The sequence below is a fragment of the Arvicanthis niloticus genome, chromosome 7 (genome assembly GCF_011762505.2).
Source record: "Arvicanthis niloticus isolate mArvNil1 chromosome 7, mArvNil1.pat.X, whole genome shotgun sequence".
Lineage (NCBI taxonomy): Eukaryota > Metazoa > Chordata > Mammalia > Rodentia > Muridae > Arvicanthis > Arvicanthis niloticus.
The window spans coordinates 84,219,290-84,228,747 of NC_047664.1; positions in this window are offsets into that span (position 1 = coordinate 84,219,290).

Sequence of the window (9,458 nt, forward strand, 5' to 3'; positions counted from 1 at the left end):
AGATTTTTTTTCGACATGGGTCATATGGCTTTAAAAGTGTAATCTTCTACTCAAGATGAATGATTTAAGTGATTCAGAATCCTAATGTAAAACCATTTTTGTTGTTCAAGTATTTGTTTAATAGAATTTATCACATATTTTTAAGAAATAACAGCTGTAAAAGAAAATCCCAGCAACAGTCATATTATTTTTACCAAATATTGTTAATCAGAGAATGCTATGGTAGTTGTTTGGTATTGGCCTCAATTTCAAAGACCTTGCACTTGGCCATATGTTATTTTCTTGGCATATAATTAATCTTTTGCCCACGCTATAGAACCAAGGCATTGAGTTAAAACTAGAGTTGTGTTTTTCTTTCATACCTACAATGTTGAATAATAAAATGTCAGCACAATCTTATTGGTTTGGATGTTCTATGATTTGTATTTGCCATAAAAAATTATGTTTCAGAATGAGAACGTTTCTGACTTATTCTTAAATCTTTGCTTTTCTACTGAGTTGGTTCTGTTTGCAATTTATTTGTTCTTAGGGAAAAAAAAATTAGTAGAGTAACCTTGACAGAACACCTTGAGAGCTGAGTGCCCTTGTATTTTCAATGTTGTGATATAGTGAATAAATTAAAAGAAAATTGTGCCTATATCTTTTTTACACTCAAACAGAATAAAAGCAGCCACAATACAAAACATTACATTATTTACTGAAAATTTACTCTGAGTGAGGGATTACTTGATGAACTTCACATTATTACTTCCCAATGTTAATGAGAAAAAGAGGAAGGAGGTCAGGTGACCTGAGTAGTCACACAGCTGGTAGAACATTTGAATTTTAACACATGCTCTGGCTTTATCTTAAAAAAACAAAACAACAAAAAAAGCCAAGCAACAAAAGGGATAAATGTATTTCTACATAGTGATGAATAAATAGAAACAGTGATTTCAAAACTCGACATTAATTGGACAATTTGATAAAGATATTCTTCTATGATTAAAAAATCAAATAATACAGTAAATAAAGGATGAAGTAAGAGGTAAGTAAAAAAGCTAAGTTATAAGTAATCACAAAATGTATTGCATAACATTCTGTGTGTGTGCGTGTGTGTGTGTGTGGTGTGTGTGTGTGTGTGTGGTGTGTGTAGATAGAGTGTAGATTAATGTGCCATCAGGATTAAGATCTGTAGACAGCTAACATTAGCACAGATAAATGACATCGAACTCATGCATAAAACATTGTAGAAAACAACAATCTCTGTAATCTTTTAATTCAAATGATTTTTTTGTCATTACGTAATTCTTTTCGGGGGTGAATTTTGAAAAAGTAATAGTGGAGAAAATAAAATTAAAAGATGATCTAAGCTATAAAATACAACAATGAAGTTATTTGGGGGGTATATTTGCTGCATGAGGATGTCAATTACTTTGATCTGAAAGAAACTATGCATACTATATTTAAGCAATCAAGTCTCCAAAGTTCAGAGACACAATAATAGTACACCTCATTTATATCCTAAAATTTTTAGTGAATGTTATTTGTTATTAGTTATGTCATTAAAACATTTTTTCCTAAAATCTTAGATCCAAGTCTCTCCACTAATGATCCACATTTCTAAGATATAGTGGGAGCTATATTTTATTTACAGGTTGTTTGTATCAGTAGGCAACTTTAAATCAAGTGAATAATTGCATTTTAAGAAATTAGTGGACAGAGCCTATGAGGCGGTTTAGTTGTTAGAAGTGCTTGCTATTCTTCCAGAAGATATGCATTTGGTTCCCCAGCACTCACACTGGGCAGCTGATGCCCACTGCTGGATGTGTAGGTACCCACATGGCATGTGTAACCACAGACACCACTACATATGAACATCAATAAAAATGCAAAAGAAATATGTATGAAAGAATTGAATAAAGGTTCAGAAATATAATTTTATTTTTAATAAAAAAATTCAAAATGTTACCCCAGAAACTGAATTTACCAAACGCTATCATTATCACCAGAATACTTCCCCTTTCTTTGGCTTTTAAGAACAAGATAGAATCTTCACACTGTTATTAAAGGAACTCTGTGGTAAAGAAGGAAAAAGATGTTCAGATAAATCACTGTGAGCCCAAGAGCCACAGTGGCTCATGCTGGTTTATTCTTTAATCATCCACACACCGATGATCGGAGTTTGAGAAAATTGTACCACAGCGCAAGGCCAAGGCTGCTACAGCTTAAGAGGAACCAAACTGACTTTCTAGGATGTTCTTTGGCGGTTATGCTTGCCTCCAGCGTCTTGGACAACTGGTGTCCTGTAAAGAAGTGGACAGTGAAATAATAAGGACTCTTGAGGCTAAAGAACTAGGAAAGCATCCTCAGAATGATGCGATATGCGTGGTAAAACCCCATTAAATTCTGGGCTGTCTTCTGGTCTCCATGTATTTCACAGTATGTGAAAAAATAACTCTGGTAAAGTTCCATCTTCTTAGGTCAGAGTATTACCTTCAGCATTATGCTGACTTAAAAGGACAGCTAATTGGCTCACACAGTATCATATTTTATAATGTAAGTAGTAGTTTGCTAGGAACAAAAACTACAAGATTCTCTCAATGGCATGAGGGAAAACAGAGCCCTGTGTGTCCAGGATTTACTGCTATTGTTGATAGCCTGGGAAACAGGATTCTAGGTAAAACTCGGCAATGACAGTCTCATGTACTTGCTGGTGGCATGTTAATTACAAGCATCTTTGGAAGCATGTTTTAATAATATTATCATGCCTTTCTAATATGGCTAATTAATTAAGCCCAGAAACTCTGAAAAATTTTTTTTCAGATTAGTGAAAATGGGCTAAACGTTAATGTTGGGCGATATTGATGGATATAAATAAGTAATCCTCTGGTATACATACAATAAAAAGTATAAGTACAATGAGAATGTGAGGAAACAAATAAATACAAGGCAATATTACAGAGCCATTTAAATGCTCTGAAGAATATTTGTCTACATAAAAGGATAGGTACAGAATGCCAAATTACTAAGTATAACAAAACGCAATTTATGCTATGAATAAAATCTATATGTAAGCAAGAAGTAATTTAAATTTGTTCATTTTGTATTTTTATAATAGGTAGTTTTTACAATTCACATTTATCACATATACAATTACAGAGTCACACATTAACAACAACAAGAAAACCCTGCAAAGCCATGTACTGACACAGGCAGTACAGGACAAAAGGACAGAGCAGAGGTAAGGCAGGTAACAGGAGAAAGATGGTGCCAATGAGAAATCTTACCTAAAACCACTTCAGTTAACTTCTCACCCATTCAGTGTACATCGGACAATTATTTGTTTGATTTAATTTTTTTGGAAATCTACAATATTTCTAAGTACCCCAAAATTCTTGAAAGAAATGGACACTGTCACATACCTTGTGTATCTATGTGTTCTCTGAAAACCCCTCAAGCAATTTGGATTACTGAATATATTTCTAATCCATTTTTTTCTAAAGCACTAAGGCCTGAAATATCACAAAAGATTCTTTTTTGCTGTTGTTGTCTATTTTTCCAGTATCCACTTTCCTGTGTCTGTTCTCTCAGACCACTCTTTCTTTTTTTCAGGTACTTATTTTTTTTTCTTTTCTGCTAAACAGAATATTTCCATAATCACCATTTAATAACCAATCCCTGGAGGAAATCACCTATAGAGGCCTGATCAAAAATCTCAATAAATCATGATTTAGAAAATACCACAGAATTTAGCAAATATCACAGCCTCTCTCTCCCTGTGGTCACAGAGCAGCCTCCGTGTCTGCCTCCTTGTTAAACTCATAAAATTTTAGAACTGGAGAGAAGAAGGACTTGGAAATGACAACACTAACGAGAACCCAAATCTTTTAAGTTTAGACTGTACTTTTGAGAACTCAGGCTAACTAACAGGCTGGTACCTAGTATTTGTTTCCAAGTTATCCCCAAACAACACTGGAGCCCAGCTCCAGTCTCTAGGGTAACCCCAACAAGACCAGTGTCTCCACGTAATTCCCCCAACAAATCTGCCCCCCCACCAGGTTACAACCCCTTCCTAACAACCACCAGCACAGAGGGAAACAGAATTTAAGTTTATGGTTTGACTTCCAGCAGCAGCCAATTATGCTAAAGGCCATAGTAGTTTTCCAATTAGGTGCTTGCATACTCACTGGCTGGTTGCTACTTTCTATAAAGCTTTGCCCCAAGAGATGTTTGGTGCTCCCCTCAACCAAAAAACAAAACAACCAAAAACCAGCAAGCTGAGGGGCCTGAGCTAGCTCAAATAGCTAGCTGCTGCTGTAAGTTGCATCAGATTGGCTCCTGTCTGTTTTGGGGGGACCACTAACAGTTCCCTGGCACTACACTAACAAAAGGACGTATGAGTAACATGAAAGTTTGCCATGGTTTGGAGTTGATGGTTTATAAATCTGGCTGATTCCAATAAAGATTCTATAAGATACTTCTTTTTGATTAAATTTAGGAAGCATGTAAATAGTAGTACTAACACCCCTAGGAAAAAAATCACTCAAAGATGCAATCAAACCAAGAAACGAAACACCAAATACTATCCATGAAGAGTAATCACACACTGAAGCCAAGTTTGGAGTTTTCCAATAATATATGTGTGATTGTTTGTATATGCTTGGCCCAGGGTGTGGCACCATTTGGACAAATGGGTTTATTGGAGTAGGCGTGTCACTGTGGGCATGGGTTTAAGACCCTCATCCTAGCTTCCTGGAAGTCAATATTCTGCTAGCAGCCTTCAGAGGAAGATGTAGAACTCTCAGCTCCTCCTCTATCATGCCTGCCTGTATGCTGCCATGGTCCTGCCTTCATGACAATGGACTGAATCTCTGAACCTGTAAGTCAGCCCCAATTAAATGTTGTGCTTTATAAGACTTGCCTTGGTCATGGTATCTGTTCACAGTAGTGAAACCCCATCTAAGACAATGCTTATTCCTAGTTCTCAACGTGATGAGCTGATGAAAATCTGTAAATCATAAAAATACATCTTAACTATTTTTACTACAAATATATATTTCTTAAAGAAGTCATTCTTCCTGGAAAACAAAAATTCAGAGAAAACATGTCTTCCTTTTACTAACCTTTTTATTTAGGATAGTCGAAGTCATGTCTTACGCCATCAGTCTTTCCAGGTTAGCAAAGAATTAAACGTTTAATTTAAAACAAGGCAAATGTAAATGTTTCCAGTATCTTTAAGAAAATAAAAACATTTCCCAGGTGACCTGCTTGTCTTCTCTAGGAAGCAGGTCTTTAGATGTGAACAGTGGCTTCCCCATGAAGGCAAGCAAAGTAGAACATGAGAACTACCCAATGAGATGGTGTTCTGCAGCATAAACGTTTATAACACTGAATTTTCTCTTAAGATTTTGCTCGTCAAAAACAATTTTACTTCAAGCGAATTTTTTTGGTAAACACTTTGTTCTGAGTTAATTATAGCATCAAAGGATTTTTGCTAAGAAATGTGAAAAGGAAATCTCTTATGTCATTCCCCAAATTTCCCAATGCTCACCAAAGTACACATGTGTAATACTGAGCAAACTAAGGAATTGGTGCTGACACAATTGATAATACCAGTCAAATTTCACCAGAAATGCATGCAGTTGTTTGTAAGCATGTGTAATCATTCATCAATTTTCCTGTACTTCTAGCCTGAAGAATCAACAGGTAAACATATTATCAACCTGTGCCATTCCCTATAGGAATACTTCCAACTACTAGTTTAGATTCCTGGCATTACTATCTGTGACTACTCCCTAGTCCCTGAAAATCACTTACCAAGTACTAACATCATTGCTTGCTATTTCATAAGTGCCCTATAAATGAAGTAGTGTTGTATCTCCTTTTAAGATCAGCATTTGTATTCATCAGAGTTTTCTTCCACTTCCTCTGTTTGTGTAATAATTGTTCATTCCCTCTTTATTGCTGAAAAATAGCCCATAGTAAAGATGCACCACTAAGTGTTTGACCATTACCTTACTGAAGGACATTTGATTGGTTTTCAAGCTTTGGAACAATACAATTTAAATTACTTTGAATGTTCAGGCACAAGCTCATATGTGAAAAATTTTCATATTACTAGGGCAAATACTCAAGGTTCAAGGTTCAAGGTTTTATTTTACAGCAAGTCAGTTATGGCATTAGCAACAAATATGCCTCTGCTACCCAAATCCACTAAAGGAGAATGACCTAGATGAGTCCTGGCTTATGGCTCCTGCTGCGAAAAATATTAGAGTATATGTTAGAACACATGAAAAATATTAAAATTGAACATAACATTTCAAAACATGAGTGATAATAAGACTAATAAGAGTTAAATTAAAAATTTATATAAATACCTTGAATAAAGAATTCATAATGGCATACTTTTAATTGGAAACTTTAAGTACACTAACATAAATTATCTTAGAAACTAATATCTAAATAAATCTTTACTTCCTTCTTTACTCAAGATGCATTCTTCTTATCTTTTCAAATAATTTGCTCAAACTCATAATACATATACTCTCATATTCAAATAAGTAACTTATGTCACCTGGTACTAAGCTGACATTTCAAAGGATGAACTCACGTGCATTTTTAGAGATAAAAGGTTTTGAGTTCATTCAAGCTGAGCAGTATTTCTTATCTTATGAAATGTCAGGTGGCTGGTATGAGGAACATGGAAATAGCCTTTTACAAAGGCTTCCTTATTGTGAGACTATGGTTATGACTGGAGTCTTCAAAGCTCATGGTAAAGTTAGAATGTATTTGCATTCAAGGGTTTCTCTTTTTTTCAGAAAGAAAGAAAGAATGTAAAAGAAAAACACTTGCCAAACTAAAGTGACTATATAAATTATTTTCTGTCATTGGTTATATGTGAAGCCTAATTTTTATATCTTTCTGTTTGGCTTAATATAGTTACAGTGAAATATGACTTTTCATTATCATTTTCTAGATATAAAAAAATCAGAATGATCTAGATAAAATGGTTTAGTATGATTTCTGGAAGGTAAATGTAACATTAAAATATTAATAATGAAGAATCCAATAAAACACATATGACATTGACTCATATGATATTAATAATTGCTAACCTCCTTATTTACTTTAAAGATTTTTAAAACACTGTTGAATTTGTACAGTATACAAATATAGATTGACTATATTTCAGAAAATTTATTGATTGTTAATAAAGAGACTTTAAAGCAAAACAAAAACAAAAGACAACAACAACATAAAACAAACAAACCAACAACATTCTACAAATTATGAGGAATAAGAGAACAAGATATGAACCAACATTCTTAATAAAATGTCAGCCCTCTTTAAAAAAAAAAAACTATCTTGATACTAAAATTTGTTTTGAGAATTGTATATTGCAGAATGATCAGCCTTGGTGTATCTACTCAACAAGCAAGCTGGGCAGACCTGCTCAAACCTCTGAGGTCCGTGAATTCCATCTGGAGGCAGCGAAGACACAGCATCAGAGGATTGTCAACTTGCTCTCCCCCCCCCCCACTCCTCTTCTAATATCTCAACGCCCATAATCAGCTTGAAGAAGCTAATGATGAGTCAGCGCCCCTATTCCCTGGGCATGGGGACTAAGGTGGTAAATGTTGGGCTGTCTCCCTAGGGAAAAGTAGTGGTTTTGTCGGAATAGAGAGGATTAGCTAGGGTTTATTGCATAGCCATAACCTATTAGTAGAAATCTGTATAATTAATATCAAGATGAAGATATAAATTCTTAAATGGCACCAATTTACTTTGTTTACAAATTTTAAGGTTTTCATTGGCATGAGCTTCTTAGTGATATAAGAGTGAGATGAATATTGTTACTCTCATAGGCATTGTACCAGTATAACACACTTAGGAATACAAAGCTTAGACCCAGTCCTTCTTTAACTTTTTTAACTGATTTGAGATGGTCAGCCTGTGAGTTAAGGGACTATAGCAAATTCATGACTTGGAGTTTATTATAAGGGTGTTCTCTATGTTTTATTTAGAAATAGCTGAGTGGAGTTAACAGGCAACAGTCCAGATTACCTTACATGGATAGCTGGTTTTCAAAACATCAGAAATCCTTAGAATTGACATGACAAACATTTCAGTATTAATGTTCATTTTCATTAGAGACCTGTCTGCTCCGGACAGCTTCCTATGTTAAATTCTAAGAAGAAATTGAGCATCCTTGGAGTTACTCCAGTTGTGGTGAGACAGCCACTAGGCAAGAATTGCCACTTTCCTTCTACAGACAAATTACTGTCCAGAAAAGGACACACTTGCAGAATAGTCAACTGATTATATCTGCCTAGACAGAGTAATCAGCCCTTAATAATTCTGCAGCACTAAGGTCTGTCAGATGATCCTGGCCAGAAGGCAGAAGAACAGATGCTCCAACGTTTTGAAGTAGAGCGAGTGTCCAGGTGTTCAGAGGTCTCTATAAATTGGCTAAGTTTTAGAAGCTATGCTTTGTGCTTCCCACAATTATAGTCAACTCAGTCATTCTGGATTTCTGATGGGGTTGAAAACTTATAGCTATTTACTTTGAGAGAAAAGATCTGAGTGTATGGTCATCAGCTGACATTCATCCTAAAGCCAAGGAAAAAGCCAGGTTCAGAACTAAGTGTTTTAGTTAGGATAGATGACAGAGGTGCTGGTTAGTCAACAAAAGGATGGACTGGGTATTAGGACTATCTTGTACCTCACTGGTACAAATAGGCATAATTATGCTCTAATTGTATTTTGAGAGAAAAGTTTCCTTTTAACAGGAAGGGTGATGTGTAGGAGGAGCTAAGGTGGGAGGAGTACTGAGAGGAAGAAAAGGAGTAAGAAGAGGAGAAGAAGAAGGAGAGGAGAAGCTAGGTGATGAAAGAGAGATAGAGGGGGGAGACAGGGAAGCAGATGTTCATGTATCTCCACCAGTCAAAGATAGTTGATATATCTAGGTTGGGTAGTGGGTTACACCTCTGATTGAACAATACCAAACTTATAAAGCCTAAGATTAACATTTCTTAAAAAAATGTATAAATGCAAAATGAAAAGGGGGCATGGTATTGGGGTTTTCTAAGGGGGGGGGAATGGGGAAACAGGATGGTATCTGAAGTGTAAATGAAAGATCTAATAAAAAAAAAAGAAAAAAAATAAAAATAAAAAAAAGAGAGAACAAGATATGGAAATGTAAAAGTGTATTTTGTTAATTAGGATTATAAGTTAATGCATATTAAATAACAGTCTCAGGAAATCTGAACTGTTTAATGAACATGTGAAAATATTCAGTAGCAATGTGTTTTTTAACACAAGACACAAGAAAACTCCAAAATTTCTGACATTAGAAAATTTTGAGAGAGGAAAAATAGAATAAAACCATTAAAATGGAATGACACTGAGATTTACAAAGAATTGACTCCCCAGACTCAGGTCCTGAATCAGAGCAATTAGGAAAATTGCTCTCTTAA